The sequence below is a fragment of the Delphinapterus leucas genome, chromosome X, assembly GCF_059928025.1.
Source record: "Delphinapterus leucas isolate spDelLeu-1000000601 "Yukka" chromosome X, BTC_Dleu_Yukka2, whole genome shotgun sequence".
Taxonomy (NCBI): Eukaryota; Metazoa; Chordata; class Mammalia; order Artiodactyla; family Monodontidae; genus Delphinapterus; species Delphinapterus leucas.
In genome coordinates, this window is record NC_143150.1 from 14,802,802 (window position 1) to 14,816,162 (window position 13,361).

The following is a 13,361-nucleotide window of genomic DNA, read 5'->3' on the forward strand; positions in this document are numbered from 1 at the left end:
GCTTTTAATGTTATTGATCCTTGCTATCATTTCCTTCATTTCTTTTTCATTTATCTCTGATCATCATCTTTATGATTTCTTCCCTTCTATAATTTTGGGTTTTGTTTGTTCTTTCTCTAGTGGCTTTAGGTGTAAGGTTAGGTTGTTTATTTGAGATGTTTCTTGTTTCTTGATGTAGGATTGTATTGCTATAAACTTCCCGCTTAGAACTGCTTTTGCTGCATCCCATAGGTTTCGGGTCTTCGTGTTTTCATTGTCATTTGTATCTAGGTATTTTTTGATTTCCTCTTTGATTTCTTCATGATCTCTTGGTTATTTAATAGCATATTGTTTATCCTCCTTGGGTTTGTACTTTTTACGGTTTTTCCTGTAATTGATTTCTAATCTCATAGCGTTGGGGTTGGAATAGATGCTTGCTACAGTTTCAATGTTTTTTAATTTACCAAGGCTTGATTTGTGACCCAAGATATGATCTATCCTGGAGAATGTTCCATGAGCACTTGAGAAGAAAGTGTATTCTGTTGTTTTGGGATGGAATGTCCTATAAGTATCAATTAAGTCCATCTTGTGTAATGTGTCATTTAAAGCTTGTGTTTCCTTACTTATTTTCTGTCTGGATGATCTGTCCATTGGTGTAAGTGGGGTGTTAAAGTCTCCCACTATTATTGTGTTACTGTCAATTTCCCCTTTTATGGCCGTTAGCATTTGCCTTATGTATTGAGGTGCTCCTATCTTGGGTGCATAAATATTTACAATTGTTATATATTCTTGGATTGATCCCTTGATCATTATGTAGTGTCCTTCTTTGTCTCTAGTAATAGTCTTTATTTTAAAGGCTATTTTGTCTGATATGAGAATTGCTACTCTAGCTCCCTTTTGATTTCCATTTGCATGGAATATCTTTTTCTATCCCCTCACTTTCAGTCTGTATGTGTCCCTAGGTCTGAAGTGGGTCTCTTGTAGACAGCATATATACAGGCCTTGTTTTTGTATCCATTCAGTGAGTCTGCGTCTTTTGGTTGGAGCACTTAGTCCATTTACATTTAAGATAATTATAGATATATACGTTCCTATTACCATTTTCTTAATTGTTTTGGGTTTTTTCTTGTAGGTCTTTTTCTTCTCTAGTGTCTCCCACTTAGAGAAGATCCTTTAGCATTTGTTGTAAAGCTGGTTTGGTGGTGCTGAATTGTCTTACGTTTGCTTTTCTGTAAAGGTTTTAATTTCTTCATCAAATCTGAATGAGATCCTCGCTGGGGAGAGTAATCTTAGTTGTAGGATTTTGCCTTTCATCACTTTAAATATGTCCTGCCACTCCCTTCTGGCTCACAGTTTCTGCTGAAAAATCAGCTGATAACCTTATGGGGATTCCCTTATAGGTTATTTGCTGATTTTCCCTTGCTGCTTTTAATATCTTTTCTTTGTATTTAATTTTTGCTCATTTTATTAATATGTGTCTCAGTGTGTTTCTCCTTGGGTTTATCCTGTGTGGGACTATCTGCACTTCCTGGACTTGACTGACTATTTCCTTTCTACAGGGAAATTTTCGACTACAATCTCTTCAAATATTCTCTCAGGCCCTTTCCCTTTCTCTTCTTCTTCTGGGACCCCTATAATTCGAATGTTGGTGCGTTTAATGTTGTCCCAGAGGTCTCTGAGACTGTCCTCAATTCTTTTCATTCTTTTTTCTTTATTCTGCTCTGCAGTAGTTATTTCCACTGTTTTATCTTCCAGGTCACTTATCCGTTCTTCTGCCTCAGTTATTTTTCTATTGTTTCCTTCTAGACAATTTTTAATTTTATTTATTGTGTTTTTCATCATTGTTTGTTTGCTCTTTAGTTCTTCTAGGTCCTTGGTAAACGTTTCTTGTATTTTCTCCGTTCTATTTCCGAGATTTTGGATCATCTTTACTATCATTACTCTGAATTCTTTTTCAGGTAGACTGACTATTTCCTCTTCATTTATTCGGTCTTGTGGGATTTTACCTTGCTCCTTCATCTGCAACGTATTTCTCTGTCATCTCATTTTGTGTAGCCTACTGTGTTTATGATCTCCTTTCCTGCAGGCTGCAGGATCGTAGCTCCTTTTGCTTCTTTTGCCTGCCCCCTGGTGAATGAGACTGGTCCAGGGGCTTGTGTAGGCCTCCTGGTGGGCGGGACTGGTGCCTGTGCTCTGGTGGTTGGAGCTGAGTCTTTTCCCTCTGAAGGGCAGGGTCCTGCCAGTTTGTGTGTTTTGGGTTGTCTGTGAGGTTAGTACAATTTTAGGTAGCCTGTCCACTGATGGGTGGGGCTGTGTTCCTGTCTTGCTGGTCGTTTGGCATGAGGCGTCCAGCACTGGAGCCTGCAGGCAGTTGTGTGGGGCTGGGTCTTTGTGTTGATATGGATACCCATGGGAGCACACACACCAATTAATATTCCCTAGGCCCAGGAACTCTCTGGTGGTCCAGCATCCTGAACTTGGTGCTCCCACCCCAGAGGCCCAGGTCTGACCCCTTGCCATGGAACCAAGAACCCACAAGCCCCACAGTGAAGCCAGAGGGAAAAAAAAGAAAGAAAAGGAAAGAAAGCAAACAGACAAACAAAACCCAAGGCAAATAGCAAAAACAACAGCAAACAAACAGCAGCAACAACAACACAACACACACATACAGAGGAATGAGAAAAAACAGAAACAAGAGAACAAACAGAAGAATTCAAAAATGAGAACAGTCAGTAAGGACTAAACTAACAAAAACAAAAAATGAAAAATAAAACAAAAATAGCAAACAAACAAGTGAAGAAAACGTAAAATATACACATAAAAACAATCGAAGAAATAAATAAAATAGAAAACAAAGAACAAAAACAAGAAAAAAACACAGAACAACAAAAAAGTAAAGTAAAAATAGAAAAATAAGAGACTGCCCTGGTGGCGCAGTGGTTAAGAATCTGGCTGCCAATGCGGGGGATACGGGTTCAATCCCTGGTCCGGGAAGATCCCATATGCTGCAGAGCAACTAAGCCCATGCCCCACAACTACTGAGCCTGCGCTCTAGAGCTCGCAAACCGTAACTACTGAGCCCACGTGCCTAGAGCCTGTGCTCCGCAACAAGAGAGAAGCCACTACAATGCGAAGCCCGTGCACTGCAACAAAGAGTAGCCCCCACCCGCCACAGTTAGAGAAAGCTTGTGTGCAGCAACGAAGACCCAACACAGCCAAGAAATAAATTTTTTTAAAAAGAAAATATATACATATTAAAAAAATTTTTTAATAAAAATGAAAGATAAAAAATAATAAAAGCAACAACTGAACAGAACAAAACAAACCAAAAAAAGAAAAATAGTGATAAGAATATTTTCCTGGAACCTCCTCTGTCAGTATCCTTGCTCCTACATTGAGCCAGAGCCAATCCCCACCTCCCCAGGTGGCCTTCCAATACCTCTAGGCAGGTTCTGGACCTGCTGTGGGTACTGTGAGGCCAGCTCAGACTCTGACCTGGCCCGGCTCCTGTGTGTGCTTGCCCCCAAAGTCCACTGCTGCGAAGCCAGACCAGTCTCAATGGTTGGAACATTCACTGTCTATTCAGGTATTCCACAGACACAGGATTTACCAAGCCAATCTCGGGGATTTAATCTGTGGCTTGTGCAGCTGCGTGAAAAGATTTCCGTTCCTCTTCCTTAGTCGCAACCCCTCTGGGGCTCAGCTTTGGTTTTGACCCCACCTTTGCATGTGCACCACCCTCAGGCGTCTGTCCCTTGCCCAGGCAAGAGGGAGTGATAACAGCGGCTGCTTGGGGCACACTTACTCACTCAAGCTGGGGAGGGGTATGGCAGCCACAGTTGGGGTTTTTGTGAGTTGCCTGCGGCAGTGGAACCAACAGGCAGTTGCAACAGACTGTGGCGTGCTCGTTCTGGTAGGAGTCCCTCCCAGTGCCCACGGAGGCAGGGGCTGGTGTGTGGGGGTGGGGTCAGTGCCGCCCCCCACGTGCCTGTCAACAATGGCAACTCACTTTCCAGGCAGACCACACTTCCTCTGAGGGCATTCCTGGCCACGCATCCCCTCACTCCTGTCCCCTCTGCTGTATCCACACAGCCTACAGTGGTCCTCTCCCTGGATCCATTCTCCCAACCCCATGCTTTAGCACTCAGCCCCCACTAACACTGGCAGACTCTCATCCCAGGCAGGGGCATCCAGGGCTGATTCCCAAGGAGGCTCTGGGATGGGCGGTGCTCAGGTCTCTGGAGCCCACGGGCAGAGGAGACTCCAGCCCAGGGGCAGGCAGCCCCTCTCAGATGGGAGCCCCTCCCAGTGCCCACCAAAGCTGGTGGGTGGGGAAAGGGGTCATATGGCGGCTCCACCCCTTTTGTGCCACTCAGCAATGGTACCTTGCTACTATGGTGTCCCAGGCTTTTTCTGCAGACCTTTCCAATTGTGGAGCTCCTTCCTCCTGTCCCTTCAGGCTGTCTTTTCACAGCCAACAGCTGTTCCCTCCCTGGGTCCATGCCCCAAACCCCACTTTCCAGCACCCAGCCCCTCTTCGCAACAGGCGACTCACGACTCGCTGGAATGCACAGAGCAGAGGTGTAGACCATGTGTGCAGTTCTTACTTTGTCCTGCCTTCCACAGACCATCTGCTGCATTCTCCTTTGATCCCCCGAAGGTCCTTTACTGTCCCAGGTGATTTCCCTACCGTGAGGGAGTTTTTCTGAGTGCGGGGACCTCTGCTCATCTTCAGCTTCAACTCCTCACCACCAGGTTTACTTGTCCCTTGTTTGATTCCTCTTTTCTTTTTTTCTTCTTTTCTTTTGTCCTACCCAGTAGTGAGGGGATTTTGCTTATCCTTTTAGGTGTCCAAAGTCTTCCGCTAATGTTCAACAGGTGCTCTATGAGAACTGTTCCATTTGTAGATGTATTATTTATTTATTTATTTATTTATTTATTTATTTATTTGGCTGCACTGGGTCTTTGTTGCTGTGTGCGGGCTTTTCTCTCTAGTTGCAGTGAGTGGGGGCTACTCTTCATTGCGGTGCGTGGACTTCTCACTGCGGTGGCTTCTCTTGTTGTGGAGCATGGGCTCTAGGCACACGGGCTTCAGTAGTTGCAGCATGTCGGCTCAGTAGTTGTGGCACATGGGACCTAGAGCACGCGGGCTTCAGTAGTTGTGGCTCGCGGACTCAGTAGTTGTAGCGCATGGACTCTAAAGTGCAGGCTCAGTAGTTGTGGCACACGGTCTTAGTTGCTCCACGGCATGCGGGATCTTCCCAGACCAGGGCTCGAACCTGTGTCCCCTGCATTGGCAGGCCGATTCTTAACCACTGCACCACCAGGGAAGTCCCTGTAGATGTATTCTTGATGCACTTGTGAGGAGAGATGAATTCTGCGTCCTCCTATTCTGTCATCTCGACTCCTACCCTCCCTCGTTTGTGATTATTGTTTTAGTTAATAGGGCTAACAAAAACTTATTTACTGAAATTGAAAAAGATTACAGTCCAGTAGGAGAATGTCAATCATGTGTACTTATTAATATAACTTGGACTGGAGTTTCAAGCATCAAAGATTCTATGAGGGTGGGAGGCTGATTTCCTCTTTGTACTTGTATCTGTACTACCCCCACCGGGGGCCAGAAGGCAGTGACAAGACTGCCACTCTATAGGAAGCAAGAGCCCAAGCCATGGTTTTCGCTACAGACTGACATCCAGCAGCTTGTTAATTACATGTTTCCATTAATGGGATGAATCTCATTGTCTTTCTGGATGACAATCTCCCTTTCAATGCATAGATGTCTTATTTTTTTGTGTACTCCTTAGCAACACAGTGACTGTGTTCTGACACTTACATTTCCTTACTAGTCTTGAAGCTTAAAAGAGAAAGCTTCCCCTTGAACAACCACTGATCTTGGCTGCACTTGAGTTTATCCCCTACGTTTTTTTTAAATTTATTTTATTTTTATATCTTTAATTTATTTTTAAATTTTATTTTATTGTACGGTTGATTTACAATGTTGTGTTAATTTCTACTGTACAGAAAAGTGATTCAGTTATACATATTATCTACATTCTTTTTCATATTTTTTTCCATTATGGTTTATCACAGGATATTGAATATAGTTCCCTGGGTCCCCTAAATATTTAAAATAAAAAAGTTTTTAAAAGAACTACATTAACCAGAAACATATAAAAACAGCACAACTTTTCTATGGCAGCTTACTTTTTAAAGCCTCATCACATTAGAATAGGATTATCTTCTGTCTTTGGAGCACAAATCAAAGGACAATGTTGCAAACACACCCAGAGTTTACTACTGTGGGCTTTCTTTGGCAAGGAGACTGAATTGGCCAGATGGACTTATTCAGAAGGACCTGAGTTCTTTTCTACATCGAAAAATATATGAGCTGGCAGTCACAAAAACCACAATCTAGGGAGAAATCGAGAAAGATGGAGGTTTGAGAAAATGGAAGTTCACTAATTTTGTTCAGAGTGAATAACTGCAAAACTAAGCCTGAAAGTCTAAAACATTTTATTGGAATATGGCATATACAAATACTTCCTCCCCAATTCCTCTGCAGAAAGATAAGTATTACTACCCCAGGAGAGGATGTGACAAGATGCCCCAGGCACAAGATTAAATTTGAAAAAACAGATACATATACACACCTGAAAGGAAAATGCTCATCTTTGGGACAGATAGAAAAGAGGTAGAGATGAGGCCAAGATTAAGGGGGGGAAATGGTGATTTTGTGACGGGACAGCCACAACATCAAACAGTAATGAATACTTGAAAGTCAAAATCATGTTTGTAAATTGGTTGTTAAACTGAATAGGAAGCTGGTGAGTAAAATGGAGTATAGGAGTAGTATAGTCCTGAGACATTATAAGCCCCTGATTTAAAGCAAAGAAGTTGTAGGCCAGGCATTACCAATTTCCTCCAGATATCACTTCAGCAAGGTCACTGATTTTTGACATTTCATCAATTTTACTCTCTAGCTACAAAACTACTCCTTAAAGTGAATACCATTGCCCCAGCACATCTGAATAATGCTGTGGACTGTGTTGTTCTGTCTACTTGCACATACAGAATGCTCCTTACCATGGTGGGTACATAATCCTGAAAAGAATGAGAGAAAATGCAAAGTTACTGTATTTTCTATTGCTGCAAACGTAGTGGCTTAAAAAAACATCCATGTATTATCTCACAGTTTTCATGGGGCAGGGCTCTAGGCATGGTCTAGTTGGGTTCTGTACTCAGGGTCTCACTAGGCTATAGCAAGGCACAGGCTGAAGCTGTGGTCTCATCTGAGGCCTGAGGTTCTCTTCCAAGCTCACTGATTATTGGAGAATTCCACTCCTTGTAGATGAAGAACTGAGGCCCTCTACTCCTAGAGGTTGCCTGCTATTCCCTGCTATATGATCGTCACAACACAACAGTTTACTTCCTCAAAGCCAGGAGGAAAGCAGTTCTCTGGCTCCAAACCTCTCCCTTCAGGGAAGGCCTGGACATTCTTTAAAGGGTGCCCCTGATTAGGTCAGGCCCACCCCAAATATCCTCCCGTTTGATTAATTCAAAGTAAAATGAGTTGACACCTTAATTACATATGCACAAATCCTTCACTTTTGCCATAGAACATAACCTGACTACAAGAGTGAAAGCATTTCACATTCACAAATCCCACCCACACCCAAGGAGAGATTACAGGGCATATATACCAGGGAAGAGAAATCTTGGGGGCTATCTTAAAATTCTGCCTATGGCAGCTAATTAGATGGAACATTTTCTTTCTCCCTACTTTTTCTTTGCCCATACTGAATGGCCTGTAAGTACATCTCTTTACAAAATCTATAATGAGAAGTAAGATCTTTTGAGCATTTCTTTATAAATTTTTATCTTAATAAAGTTTTAAAAACCATTCCCAGGACTATTTTGGTCCCAAAGAGCTCCCTATAGAAACTCAAGCTTTCAGACCTTAGGTCTCCAAATTATCAAAGGGCAATTTTGCAAACACACCTAAAGCTGACTTCTATGGGCTTCCTTTGACAAGGAGATTGCATTTGATCAGGTGGAATGCTCCAGAAGAACCTGCTTTTGCGCCTCAAAGAGTTCTTTTCTACATAGAAAAATATAAGAGATGGCAGTCACTGAAACCACAATCTAGGGAAAAACAGATGAGGGTGGAGATTTGGGAAAATGGAAGAGAGTAGTGATACTCACATGGGAAGGAGTAGGAGGCCTATCTGGGGAATGGCCAGTGAAGGTGGCTAGTGAGACCAAAGTTGGCACAAGTAGAAGCACGGTGAGGAAGAAGGTTCAAGGTTCACTATCTAGGGCTCAAGAATCTTTAACGATTCTCCAAAGAAGACATACAGATGTTCAAAAGCACATGAAAAGATACTCAACATCACTAATTATCAGAGGAATGCAAATCAAAACTACAATGAGGTATCACCTCACATCGGTCAGAATGGCCACCATCAAAAAGTCTACAAACAATAAATGACGGAGAGGGTGTGGAGAAAAGGGGACCCTCCTACAGTGCTGGTGGGCATGTAAATTAGTGCAGCCACTATGGAAAACAGTATGGAGGTTCCTTAAAAAAACTAACAATAGAACTACCATATGACCCAGCAATCCCAATCCTGGGCATATAACAGGAGAAAACCAGAATTCGAAAAGGTACATGCACCCCAACGTCATTGCAGCACCTTTTACAATAGCCGAGACATGGAAGCAACCTAAATGTCCATCAACAAAGGAATGGATAAAGAAGATGTGGTACATATATACACAGTGGAATATTACTCAGCCATAAAAAACAATGAAATAATGCCATTTGCAGCAACATGGATGGACCTAGAGGTTATCATACTAAGTAAAGTAAGTGAGACAGAGAAAGACAAATATATCACTCATATGTGGAATCTAATTTTTTTAATGATATAAATGAACTTATTTACAAAACAGAAACAAGACTCACAGATTTTGAAAACAAAGTTATGGTTATCAAAGGGGAAACACAGGGTGGGGGGATAAATTAGGAGCTTGGGATTAACAGACACACACTACTATATATAAAATAGATAACCAACAAGGTCCTATTGTATAGCACAGGGCACTCTACTCAATATTCTGTAATGACCTATATGGGAAAAGAATCTAAAAAGAATGAATACATGTATATGTATAACTGAATCACTATGCTGTATACCTGAAACTAACACAACATTGTAAAGCAACTGTACTCCAATAAAATTTTTAAAGAAAAGCATCTTTAACAAAAGAGCCCTTCTTGGAGGGTTATTTCTAACAGGTGGGCAGCAGGCAAGACAGCCAGCTATCATCTCTTCTGGGGGGGAGATTTAGGGCACCCAATATTCATTTTGCATGTTGTATATGGTGCCTCTTTAGTTTCTGGCTCATTGGATATCTGTATTAAGCCCAATAAAACTATTTCTGGGCTTCCCTGGTGGCGTAGTGGTTGAGAGTCCGCCTGCCAGTGCAGGGGACACGGGTTAGTGCCCCAGTCCGGGAAGATCCCACGTGCCGCTGAGCGGCTGGGCCCGTGAGCCATGGCCGCTGAGCCTGCGCATCCAGAGCCTGTGCTCCACAACGGGAGAGGCCACAACAGTGAGAGGCCCGCGTACCGCAAAAAAAAAAAAAAAAAAAATTTCCTTTCCATTTTCCTGCCATACACATACACACACACAAACACACACACACACACACACACGTAGACAGTGGAGATTGTGGAGTAGTATAGCCTGTATTATTAGAAGAGCACATCTAGATTTCAGCATAGACCTGAATATGGATTCCAACTTACTGAGTGACCTCAGTTAAGATATTTTCCCTCTCTGTATCTCAGTTTTCCTAAGTGTAAAACGGGAATAAATAAGCTAATCTTCCAGGGTCGATATGAGGAATAAATGAGGTACCACAGAAACTTCTAATATACCCCTTGTCACACAGCACATGGAAGCTGTTCCTATTGGTAAGTAGTATTACTCTTTCCATTCTTGTTGTTATACAGAAATGCCTTTCAGGTAAAACGTGGAGAGAGCTCAGAACTTGACAAGAGCAACTGCCCATGTTTGGAGTAACCTGGGGCAGAGGGCAGATTACAGAAAAGGTGACTTGACATAAAATGAGGACCCTTTGTCTTTCCTGCTTAAATAATGTATGGCCAGCATCCTGACTCCCTGTAGCAGAAAATTATCTTCATTTAATGACAGAGTGGCTGGGTACTTATGGCATTAGTATCACTGATTGAGGGGCTTATTCTTATCATTCTAAATGTCAAGATCCTGATGATTTTGTTTAACTCCGCAAACATCTTTTACCTGCCTTATGCCAAGGGGGAAGGAAGCATCTAGGACAAGAAAACAGAATGAAAAGAAAAGAGCAGAAAGATTGAATTTTTTCCCCAGTTAGTCCTAATCTTAATAATTTTCCTTGCTTTAACAGCTGTTTTGTTTGGTCTCTTTAAATTATTTGCCCTGTTGAAATACATAATGCAATGCTACAAGTTCTCATGGTGGGCTCTGTTGCAGGGCAGCTGCTCATTAGTTCACTTGAGGTCCTGGGTATTTGTCTAATATACATGGCAGATATTGCAGACTTCTAAAATTTGATGGAGACATCAACTAACAGTCATAGTCAGATGACTACAGGACTGGAGGAAGAAATGAAACCTACATTTGCTTTTACCCACTCTCATGGCCACTTTGATTCCTTCATGCATGCTTATCCCAAAACAACTCTCTGAAATCACAGAAGTAGACAAAATAATTTTTAAATATATTGGGAAATATTCTTGTACTACTGCCCTTTGTATAAGGGAAGGGCCAGGAAAGACTGGAAAGAGACAGACCCTCCCTTTCTACAGAATCAAGAGGAATAGCTTCCCTAAGGAATAAAATGAACTCCAGCTACCTAGTGAGTGACAGAATTCCTTCATCTAACTTTTCATCTAATTTAATAAGTGGGTAATATTCATCCCATCTTGTCACATGAATACCTCTGTGTTATAAGATTTTATCATGAAAACCACTGTTCCTCATGGCCTCTCAGGTCCCTTATAACTTGAAATTCCATGACTTTCATTAAAAATGTGCAGATGAATTCTCATGGAATGGGGGGGAAAGCCCTCAATGGATTTTCTGAGTTTACAACTTTTAGCAGGAAAGGAGTCAAGCTAGTAGGCAGGCCTGAATTGCACAAGGCATTATTCTACACCAGAAGTGCTGCTGAGTATTTCCCAGCACTTTTCTGACTTCGAGATTTCTTCTCCCTGCCCCTCGCTTCCCCTCACACTAGATGAAAATAGGTTCACTGTTGCCCCCAAAGCCAAGCGGCTTCCTGATTAGGTGACCTTATAAGTCTTTCCTCATCACTTCAAGTGAAAAATTATCTTTGTTTTTAACTTCAAGAACAGACCACAACATAACACCCAGCTAGAGTGGGCCTTTTATTATGTAGCACTATGTTTGAGCCTCTTGAAAGTCAGGGCGGACTCCTTCAGGAGCAGCCAGAAATCTGCTAGTACTATAAAAGCAGAGGGGTGCAACAGGGTGGGGGATGAGTTTCTTGTGTGTTCTTCAAGAAATAAACTAGATATATACAGGTATATAGATACATGTATGTTCTTTTACATAAATAAATTACATTCTACTCCTAAGATTCTGTACTTAATATTTATTAGACATTTCTCCATATCAACAAATATAGATTATTCATTTTAATGGCTATTAAGTATTCCATTACATAGATGCACCATAATTTATTTAAACAGCTGCTTTTTGATGGATATTTAGGCTATTTCCAGTTTATTAAATTTTTTGCTATTATAAATGATGCAATGAGTATATCATATGTGCAGTTATCTTTAAGAAAATTATTAAAAGTGGAACTTCTGAGTCAAAGAGTACCTGTCCTTTTAATCTGTCACAGATCCTGCCAGATTATCCTATAAAAAGAGTGCCCAGCTTACTCTCTTACCAAAAATGTATGAGATGTCCATTTCCCTACACCATGGTTAATACTGGCCTTTTATCCAACTTAATATTTGACAATCTGATGAGGAAAATAAATACTATCTCAATATTATTTTCTTTGAATGTCTTTAATTATACATGAGATTGAGCATCTTTTCTATCTTTATTATCAATTTATATTTGTTTTTCCTATGACTGTTCATATGCTTTAGAGTTTTCTATGGAGTTATTTTACTTACATATTGATTTCTAGGAACACTGTGTATTTATAATGTTAGCCCTCTGTTGTATGCATTGCAAATATTTTCCCCATTTATTGGATTTTTTTTTTTTTTGCAGTACGCGGGCCTCTCACCGCTGCAGTCCCTCCCGTTGCAGAGCACAGGCTCCGGACGCGCAGGCTCAGCAGCCATGGCTCACAGGCCCAGCCGCTCCACGGCACATGGGATCTTCCCAGATCGGGGCACGAACCCGTGTCCCCTGCATCGGCAGGCGGACTCTCAACCACTGCGCCACCAGGGAAGCCCCATGGTATTTTTATCAAGCAGAAACTTCATATTTTTATATAGCCAAAGTTACAAACCTTCAATTTCTGGAGAAATATTTCCATATATTTCTATCTACAATTTTATATATCTATCTACCTATCTATCTAAATGTACCTATCATTAGCCTTTAGAAAATACTGAATAAACTGACTTCCAAAGATAATGAATGGAATCTTTATTTTGAAAGTAAAGGATTTCTTTGTGGGGGAAAAACATGTTAAACCTCATAAGAGATCTCATAATCAGGACAATGATTCTGAGTTTAGTGTTGTAATTCTGTGTTTGACCATCATTAAATTACAGTTCAGAGTTTAATGGTACATACCTTAGAGAGGAGAAACTATATGTCTCTATGTGCCATACATCATACTAAGCAATATTAAGCACTTCCACATAAGTTATAAACTAATATCCTGTAAGATAGGTATAATTATGATCTTTTTAAAGATGGAGATATTGAGGCATAGAAAAGTTAAATAACTTGCCTAAGGTTATACAAGCTACTTAGCAGCAAAGCTGGGACGCAAAGTTTATATTAGATAAAGAAAACAATGGAGCTTTTCTGACTCCAAGTCTAGTGGTCTTTCTAGTAGACCACAGTCAACAAATATGAGTATATTCCATAACAAAGCTGCACCGAACAGAGACACAGAGATAAATTAAAGAAGCCCTGCCCTTAATAAGTTTACAGGCTAACAGGAAAAACATACATGTGAATAACAAATTATAAGTACAAGCAGAAAAGTAGAAGAAAATGGATTTTGATTTGGGGGACTGAGAAAAAGCTTCAAGGAAAAGAAATCATTTAAACGAGGTATTGGAGGGACTTCCCTGGTGGTCCAGTGGTTAA